The sequence below is a fragment of the Microplitis demolitor genome, chromosome 10 (assembly GCF_026212275.2).
Source record: "Microplitis demolitor isolate Queensland-Clemson2020A chromosome 10, iyMicDemo2.1a, whole genome shotgun sequence".
In the NCBI taxonomy this organism is placed as follows: domain Eukaryota; kingdom Metazoa; phylum Arthropoda; class Insecta; order Hymenoptera; family Braconidae; genus Microplitis; species Microplitis demolitor.
The window spans coordinates 15,897,138-15,907,989 of record NC_068554.1 but is presented as its reverse complement, the minus strand read 5'-3'; the positions used below and the strand labels follow the sequence as shown (position 1 = coordinate 15,907,989).

General features: G+C 32.3%; 1 long non-coding RNA gene across 1 annotated transcript; it reads left to right on the top strand.

The window, feature by feature from the left end:
* The first annotated feature begins 7,797 nt into the window (after window positions 1–7,797).
* LOC103573781 (uncharacterized) lies at window positions 7,798–9,568 on the top strand. The gene is made up of 3 exons (XR_549186.1): window positions 7,798–7,850; window positions 8,078–8,198; window positions 9,345–9,568. It is a non-coding gene; the product is annotated as an uncharacterized LOC103573781 (long non-coding RNA).
* The last annotated feature ends 1,284 nt before the right edge of the window (window positions 9,569–10,852 follow it).

The following is a 10,852-nucleotide window of genomic DNA, read 5'->3' as shown; positions in this document are numbered from 1 at the left end:
GACCATAAGAAAACTGGTACAAAATTTACAAGTGTCCCATAGTAAACGTATGCGCATAGGTCCTAATCGTGTCGTCTGTGCATACCGTTTACTATGGGACACTTGTAAATTTCATACCAGTTTTCTTATGGTCCGGTGTTACAATGCACCCATACTAAAATTTAATGGGAATTTTTCACAGTGTACGTACATACATACATACATACATACATACACTCGGACATCATCGTGAAATTAGTCAGAATAGCTTCCTAGAACCTCAAAAAGTTAAGATTTCTTAGAAATTCAATTTTCGAAAATCGGACTGAAACCAATAACTTTCCGAATTTTTGAAAATTTTCAATTTTCTTTGCGGGAAGTTAAAAAAACTGTGTTCAATTCGTGCGGTGTTGTCGATTACCTATACGAGCGAATGAGCGCACTCACTTTGTTCGTGTGTTCAACTTCGCTCTCGTGGACAATCGACAACTTACCGCACTAGTTGTACATTATACTATTTCAGCGCAGTAATTTTTAGTCTAAGATCTGTTTTTTTTCCACGTTATTAAAATGAATAAATTGTTATATAACTAGATTTATAATATAAGTCAATTATTAATACTAATAAACTCTTAAAATATATGAGTCTTGAATTTCAATACTTCGCATCTAATTTTTTTAATATTGAATAAATTAAAATATCGTTCGTCACTACTCTTTTGAAATAAAATTAACCGTTGACTGGGCTATGAAATCTTTAGTCCATTGACTGTTTACAAGAACCAGGGTCGTCTAATATAGTCAACTCTTTTTATAATACTCTACTTCCAACTGGCGATTATTTTTTGAATAAATTTTTCCCACAGTTATAGAAACTATCCAGAAATAAAGAAAAACATATCACTATCAATTTCGTGATGAACTTAATCGTCAACAATTCAGAACAACAATATAATCGTGAATCCTTGGTGGTTAACTTTTTTTTTTTAGTTGTTCCCGCCTCTTTGATCTTTAACTTAGTCGATAGTTTAAATCAATAATAAACAATTGACCTTTAATTTTTATCTGACGGATCGAAGTGTCAAGGAATCAGAGTGACGCAATGAAATCTGCAATAAGTTATACCCATGCAAAGTCGCCGTTAATGGAAAACATACCGTACGTTGGTTGATGTCTGGCGGCCGTCGCTCGGCCAATCATTGGCAATTAGTAATGGCAAAAACTTGGTTAATTACTGGTTTTTTTTTGTTTTGCATTACTGGTTTCATATCAGAATATGACTCCCCGTAAAGGAAACACCAGTCATTCGACGCTACCGATGGCTGACCTATGGATGGCTACTTATAACTGGCCAATTATCGGTTCACAACGTTGAGCTACTATTAGTAAATCAGTAGTCCACGATTGATTTTTGTCAAACGAAAAAATCTACTAATCAATTATTAATTATTCAAATAACTTATTATTATAATTTTTTAAAATTAATAATTGCTGATTTTTGAATTAAACGAAGTTTTAATTAATAAATATTTTAACTTTTCGATGAGTTATTTACAACTAATAATTGAAATATTTCTTAGTTCGATATTATGTGCAATGAACAGCTGCAATTTTATAATTTTACACACAAAAATCAATTTAATTAAAAAATTAGTCATAAATTTTTTAAATAAATGTCACTTTCAATCATAATGATAGAGCCAGATAATTCAACTAGGTTTATGATAAATAATCAATAAAATCTCATACGTTTTATTTTAACGAAGTATATATATATATATATATATATATATATATATATATATATATATATATATATATATATATATATATATATATAATTATGATGAAAATAGTACGAAATTATTACTTTTTTTTTTAAATAATTGAAAATATTGATTAAATTGCTCTTTATAGTTCATCCCGAGTAGAATTCTGGCTAACGAAGATGAGTTTAGAGCCAGTAAATAGCTCAGCGTTACTAGCTAGTAAATTTAGCTAATAGCGAACTCACCCTTAGATAACTTTTTTTTCAAGAATATTTTAAGCTCACCAATATCTCGTGAGTGAACAATATTCATTATTTACAGATGGCACTGTACAAGAATTTAATCTTGTCTCACTATTGCCGCACAGCTGGCTTGAAATAATTGGTTATAGATGGAGCTGTTTTCAAATTAAAAAACAGCTCACTATAAGCTAGCTGGACATCATCTATTATTTACCGATGGCGCTATAAAAAAATAATATCTTGACTCACTATTACATCATAGTTGACTTGGAATAATTATTTATCGGTGGCGTTGTTTTCAATTCAAAAGATGACTCACTACAGACTGATAGCTGGCTATTATTTATTATTTATCGATGGCACTGTATTGAAATAAAACGCTGGCCCATCATCCCGTCCAGCATCAATGTCAAAAAGATGACATAACGTTATTAAAAAAATGTTACCTTTAAGAGCTCAGAACAATGTTATCGTTTTGATAACTTTATGTTGAGGTAATTTAAAAGAAATCTGAAAGTTAGCAAAATGATAACTATGTATGGATGTCTCTAGAACATCGAAAAAATAACTTTCTTATGAGTCTATTATAACCTCAACTTTCGTCAGCTAATGTAATTATAACCTATAAGTTCCAATGATTATAAACATTATTTATTTATTCTGCTCTAAAATAATTACATATAATTAGTGATTATAAATACAATAGCAAAATATCGAAAAGAAAAAATTTTTTTAAATTTGTGTAAAGGTCAAAAAAATAAAAAAATACGTTGTTTTTTAAATAAATTACATAATTTTGCAAACTCATCTAGTGATGAAAGTGAAACGGTAGAAAATAATTCATGCTTTGTGAGTAATAATATACCTTGTGATGAATTGAATGATGTTGATAATGAAAGAAATATTAATACAGACAATAATATTGATGGCGAAAAACTTAATGAAAATAAAACAAGTAATTACAGTTCTGACAGTGAAACTAGTGGCAATTCTGACTCACATGCATTATCGATCTGTAATCAATTAAAAAAGAATGCTTTGGTAGCTATCAATGAAACAAGTTCATCATCGAAACTAGCCCAGTGGATGACTGATTCCAATACATCACGTGAAGCAGCGAGCAAACTTCTAAAAATATTAAAAACATCGAATCAAGAAGAAATCACTAATCTACCTCTTCATTCTCGGACCTTACTTGGTACACCGGAAACACCAATAGTAACTCGTGAACTTACTTCTCGTCAATATTTTCATTACGGGTTAAAAAATGCCTTGACTGTTCAATTGAGAATTATTGATTATTATACTCTACCGGACTTGATTGTCTTCATATTAATATCGATGGGATGCCGATAGCTAAAAGTTTGACGAGTCAACTTTATTGCGCAAATTCATCCTAATCAGCCATTTGCAATTGAGATATATCATGGATATGAAAAACCCAAAAGTGTTGACATTATGATCTCCGTAAACTGATTTCTTTAAGATCTCCAAGAAATGTTATCTTTCTGACGTCTAACCGATGAGCTCTAAAGATATCCTCAGATGGCGCGTAAGAGGCTTTTCTGATATCTTTCTGTTATCTTCGGGATAACTATTTCGGATGTCAAATCAGAAAAATATTATCTTTAAGAGCTTTGTATGATGGCGCTACATAAAAATATAACTGTAACCCATCAGTGGTGATCATGGCCGAGCGGTCTAAAGCGTAAGACTTAGGCATCTTAAAGTTGATCACTGGATAGGCGTGGGTTCGAATCCCAGTGGAGGCCGAAAAAATTTTTCACACAACGAATGTGAGATCTTTCGGACCTGAGATTCATCCCGATGCCAACATTTGAATTTGATCGGATTTACGTGAATTTGATTTGGTGTGAAAATTGAATTTGACGAAAAGGTTGGCCGGATATGGGATTACCCGAGGCCTTAGAATATATAAGTCCACACTTGGAAAAACAAAGAAAAAAAATTAACTCATTAGCATCTCATGGTTATCTCGTCGCTAATATTTACAGATGGCGCTACATAAGAATATAATTGTAACTTATCAGCATCTCATGGTTGTCCAGCTGCGATTACCTACAGATGGTGCCATATGAAAATATAAATGTAACTCACCAGTATCTAATAGATGTTCAGTAATTATCAGTTATAGGTGGAGCTGCTTAAAAAATAAATTTCACCTCACCAATATCTTAGAGTTGTCTAGTCAATATGAGTTACGAATAGCGAAAAATGGGCAAATAAAGCCAGTGTGAAATAATTTTTTTTTTTTTTTTGTCAAAATTGACCAGACATCATGAACTCATATTTTTTAACTAACCACTGGCTACTTTTCATATCTTGTCATTAGCTCATATTTTTAACCAGCAATTAGCTATTCAGAATTGCACACTCACTACCTGATTGTTCTAACATAGCTATTGGATATAAGTTTGAATCTATCCACTGGCTTGTACTGATCAGTCAGCCATCGGCTAAGATGGCATTACCTAGTGAGGTTAGGGCTGGCCAATTCTATTAGACAGTGATGAGGTATAACTCAAATCTGTTAGCTACGGGCTGGCCTACTATAAGTTCTAATTCTCCTTGGGAATGATTATCTATGGAGCAATAAGTAAAACTGATAAGGCTACAGAATTTCTGCGTCTTATCAAGGAGTTCAGGGAGGATATCGTAGGCTACCTGTAAAGATATGATTCCTGGAAGAGTCATAGTATTCCCGAAATAATTCAATAGAACTCCTGTAATACTGTTGTGAGATTCCTGTGAGCTTCAACCCGGGTCAATTAATTAATGTAACGGGACGGTTAAGTCCACCTCCGTTTCACGGGAGGCCGATACCACGCGCATTCGGGCATACTCGCGCTGCGTAATCGCCTATCCTCTACCATAATATTATAAAAGCGAAATGTGAGCATAAGCTCACATTAGCTTACCCATTAGGCATGCAGTGCATGTGGGTGCCTCACCAACAACCACCACGAGACCGTCCTCACTTGGACCCAAACACTCCTCCCATCTCAGGAAATAGAGAGACTCTGGTCGAAGTGGGGCTTGGATTGGGTCCCCCATGGTACTAATTCCATGTATTGGTCGACATGCTGGAGAATAAGTGTCGAGTTACAGCCTCCACTCGTTACCTCAAAAAGGATTTCTTCCACATTATACTCCCTCGGATTTAAGACAGCAGTCAAATAAACTTGCCCTCGATTATTATTACCGAGTGATTATCACTATATGCTAGTGATAGTATTGTGTACGGGCTATTATGTACTCTTAGAATTTTGAGACGTTCCAAAGGGGGATCTTCGCCCACGCGGAGGTACCTATTGGCTTCCTGCAACCACGGAGTTGCCGCATGTTACGGGTGCAAGACATGCGGGCACCGCTAACGGTTGGAGTACTAGTCCCAGAACCCGCGAAGAGGGTGGTACTTGCTAGTTTGGTGCCCCCTAGAGGGCGCCAAAACCACTTCTGGGTCAACCAGGGTCGAATAGGATTTCTTTAAAGATCTTATGATTTATGTAAAAATCCTGAGAAATAATCATATTTACCCGTGAAAAATAAATCATACATGGCCATGTATGAATGCTCCATGCATGGCCATGTATGAAAATTGGTCAGACATGGCCATATATGACCATACATGGTCATGTATGGCCATGAATGGCAACACATAGCTTGATACGACCATATATGACTTGATATGATTATGTATAAAAATTTTAACTAAATTAAATAGAAAAATTTTTATTTATTTATTTTTCTTTTCAATTATATTGGCAGTGCAGATATTATCAGATATGCGAACAATCGAATTCCTTATCAAAATGGAAATTTTAAATTCAGAGAAAAAACGCTGGACTTATTAATGAGCGCACCCGCTTTAGTAGGATTCGAACCCGGGACCTTCCGTACGAGAGACCGATGCTTTGACGACTAGGCTATAAGACCGACAGTTACAACAAAGTTTAGTTGTGCTATGTAAGGTCCAAAGAATACAATCACTTTCGAAAAAGCAAAATATAATCATTAATATGCTGTTAGTGATATCAAAAAAATTTCCTATTTTTTTAACACTACAACATTTTGCTTATAAGTAATTGTAATAGTTAGCTAAAGATATATATATATATATATCTGTGAAAAATTAATCATACATGACCATGCATGGCCATATATTGCCATACATGACCGGACATGGAGCATATGTGGCCATACATGGGCATACCAACTTTTTTAATACAGTCATGCATGGCCATATATAAACCATACAAGGCCATGTGTGGCCATACAAGGTTTTGTGTGACTGTATATGGCATTGCATGCCGGTATTAAAAAAGTTTATATGCCTCCGTATGACCATATATGAGCCATACATGGCCGTGTATGGCCATGCATGCTCCATGTATAACCATATATGCTCTATGTATGGCCATATATGCTTCATATATGAGCCATATACGGCCATGCATGGCTATGTACGATTCATTTTTCACCGGGATATTATATCCTGAAGAATATTCTATATTAAATCCGTTCTACACTTTTCCAGGGTTTTTTTAATAATTCATTTAGAAATTAATGGGCGGTAATAATGTTCTGTATAGCTATAAGTAAAATCTGAGAATACTTTAGAATTCATGTATCTTCCTGTAGTTCAATTAGGACATTGTGGAGTACCTGACTTATAAATTTCTTGTAAAAGTCTCATAGGATTCCTATAAAAATTTTATAGGACTCCAGTAAGATCCTTATAAAATCTTATAGAATTGTATTAAATTCTATAACAATCTTATAGGATTCCTATAAAATTTTTACACGAATCCTATAAAATTATTTCGAGACTCCTATGACTCTTACAGGAATTCTATATTTTTACAGGTATCTTATGATATCCTCACAGAACTCTAAAATAAGACACAGCTATTTTAAAAGATTATCTGATTGACTTATAGCGCCATAGATAATCGTTTCGAATTTTGCATTATTAATCAATTTTTATGAAAAAACACTATGGGAAGTTTTAAAAATATATTATAATATTTTATGAACTTCAGTATTATCCGAACCATTGTTAATGTTCCAGAGCAGTTTTGATAATGCACTATAGTATGCCCTCATGAAATTTTTTAGATTTCTGTAAAAGTACCGATTCATTTTCTGGAATATCTTACGAGAGGAAGTCCTTCTGAGGAATTCCTCCAGGATTCTTTAGGAAATTTTTTTTTTACATGAGTGAAATAACATAATCTAGATTAGAGCCTCAAAAATACTCGGAACATGAAATAATAATTTTATCCACATTTGAACCTCAAAAGTCTCATTCGATCTATTCACCCCCCCCCTTCCCCTTATCTACAAATAAAGTTACCACCTTCTCATTTTTCATGAACGCAATATTACTGTTAAATTATTATAACAGCATGATTAAAGGTTGAATTAAAATAGTATCGGATATAGAAACTTTTCCCAGAAATGCAAAAAATATTGTTATGAATTTCTTGATGAACTCGATCGTCGATAAATTAGAATAACAATTTAATTGTGAATCCTTGGGAGTTAATTTTTTTATTTTTCTTATTGTTTCCACCCCCTTGATCTTTAACTTCATCGATAGTTTAAATGAATAATAAACAATTGACCTTAGATTTTTATCTGATGGATTAAAATGTCAAGGAATCAATGTGACGCAATGAAAACTGCGATAACTTATTTCGTTTCTGTTAAAAGAAATTAAAAAAAAAATTATAAGATAAAAAAAGCGAACAAATAAGGGAATCACTGACTTTAAATTGACAAGTAGCCTATTCAGAATTCAGTTCTTAGTCTTGCATCGATAGATAGTTGATCTAAGGTATCTTTTTTAATTTCTTGGACTGAAATTTTTATTATAGAAATCTATAAAAAATTTTTCTAATTTTATTATCGTTCAATTTGAACTAAGGCAAATTTATTACTATTGAGTCATATAAAAAAGTCAGCATATTTTTCGAGGAGAAATTCAGTATCCTATAAGAATATTTTAATAACTTTCTACAGAATCTTGATTGCTTATCAAAAATATTTATTTCAATTTTCCAGCTCCAGGCATAGAATCGAAATGGCGAAAATTATTTTATTATTATCTATTTTCTTATTAATTGGCATATATTCCAGTACCGCATATACTAAACCTCCTGGTCCAGGTTGTGATGGCAAATGGGTGAGTAATTATTACAATTTAGTAAACCTGAGTAAAAACCATTGCATATACATAAGTATATTAGTTATTTGTGAATAATTCATTAATGGGCATATACGATGCATTTATGACTATCAAAAATTGTAATGTTTACACATACCTATTCAGCATATATGACCATAGATGATTCGTTTTTCACGGATATGTAGCTTTATATAGAATCACTCAATGAATGTATAGCCCATATATGCTTCAATTATATTGATTATGATAAAAGACCTGAAAATTTATATATTTGAGTACTTAATTTTGAATGTACAGATATATCCTACTTTTCGACGATCAAGTTTCAAATTGCATTATATATAATTATCAATTTTATACACCCTGTATAATATTTTATCTTATAGCCGTCAGGGGACATAAGTCTTATCTCCATAAAATTACATTATTATTATTATTATCATTATTATTATTATCATTATTATTATTATTATTATTATTATTATTATTATTATTATTATTATTATTATTATTATTATTATTATTATTATTATTATTGTTATCATCATTGGTTAACCATCCATAGTCAAATATAATTTTCATTTTATATTGAAGATAAGAAAAGAGCAAATAATGTACTTTGATGAATAGGTATATATTGAAATATATAGTCATATATATGACCATACATAGTCATATACGAAATCACTTGGAAACTATATATGGCCCTACATGGTTATATATGCTTCAATCAAGCCATAAATGATCATATATATCTAAGATGAGTAAATGATGAATCATGTACTTTTATAAGTGCTTATATATGTCCACATATAATCATATAAGGCAGTATGTCTACATATAATCATATATGGCCATTTATATTTATATATAATCATATATAGAATTACTTGAAATCTCTATAGGCCTATATATGGCTATACATGTATTTGTCATGTATGGTCATATATAATTTCCGAGACGAGAAAATGGTGTACTCTGACGTATAACTATCTATTAGTATACCTGACCATACGTAGCCATACATGGCCATCCATAGCGATACATCAAATCATGTAGAAATTATATATGGCCATATAGGGTCACATATGAGCCATACATGATTCGTTTTTACCGAGTTAATCATATTGTTTTTGTTTTCAGTGCCATCCGTCATGGGGTTATCGTTGTTGTAAACATCATGTCTGCAGCGCCCATTTCTGGCAAGGTGCATGTATGCCTATGTGGGATTGGATGTGGTCAAGAGGATAATAAATAATAACAATAATCTGTCAGGATAATTATCGAGACGAAAATAACGTAATTTCCTGTATTATTACTTTATATGATTAATTGATTATCAATAAATATCTCAATAATATCAACGATATTTTAGTTACTTTTTTTTTACTTTAAAATACGAACTCCTGTCAAGAATTAACACATGCTACATTTACTACAGAGGAATCAATTCATAGAAAGATTACCTCTTGCCTATTTTATAAATCGTCTTTCGCAGAGAATTTGATTTTCTATAATTGATGATTGTTTGATTCCTGGTTCTAAGTTTCCTTATTTGTTGAGTATTAATAAAAAACATAAATTATAATGAAAAACTGACGGACGGACGAACAGTAGTATCAGGTTTATTCAAGTTGCTGATCACGGTCATGGGGAAGTGATGCAAAAGTTAAGAGCCAAAATTCAAAATTCTCTGAACATTTTGCAGAAAGTCGACGAATTTGGATTACTATTTAATAGTGTAAAAGACGTCTTTGAATCTCGGTTTGTTCACTATTTCAAGGTATAAAAAGTCATAGTATTCGTACAAAGAAGGTATACCATGTTAAACCCCTGGATATAATTCCTGCAGGGGGGCCTCTGTATCTATTGGTTTCTATGCGGTTTTTGATCTAGTTGAGAAGATTCTGTATGAAATTTCGCATTGACAGCCATTCTATGTTAAATTCCAAGAGATACATTTCTGTAGAAAAATATATCTGGGAGGAGCCTGAACCTTTTAGTTAACTTATTTAAGAGGTAGTTCTTAAGGTTCATATATTGATAGTCATTTTTTTTTTAATGAACAAGTGAGAAACTGACAAGCAGAAGCGTATCAACCTTTTTTATACTAATTTGGATTTCTTTTGAGAATCTAATTACAAGTCACCCACACCAGAGTAGAATAAACTCGTAATCAGAGGTTTTGGAAAATATAGGGTAGACTGCTTTCGAAATCAGGTTCAAAGATATTAGATATGTACCTGGCATATTCAGTTGAGAAAGTCTTAGCGTGGATGGCGCATGACTTAAGTCTTCACCAAGACTCAATGTGAGTTTCTTTCTTTTGAGACAGAAATTACTCTCATTACGTTTCTCATAATGAAATGTGATATTTATAGTCATTTTGTTTACGATAATGCAACCACAGTAACGCAGTTTTCAATTCAATCTGAAGCTAAACTGCGGGAAAGAATGATTGTGACAAATTTTCAAAAGTAAGTATCGATCTTATAATATGTGAATATACATACTTATATGCATAGAAATTAAATAATCAGTGATACTACGTTGTGACGAGACGATTATCTGAGGCTGTAAAATTGCTGGAGACTAAAAAGTTGAGTTAATTAACTGACACCATGACTAGCAAGAAGCCTAAAAATCATGGA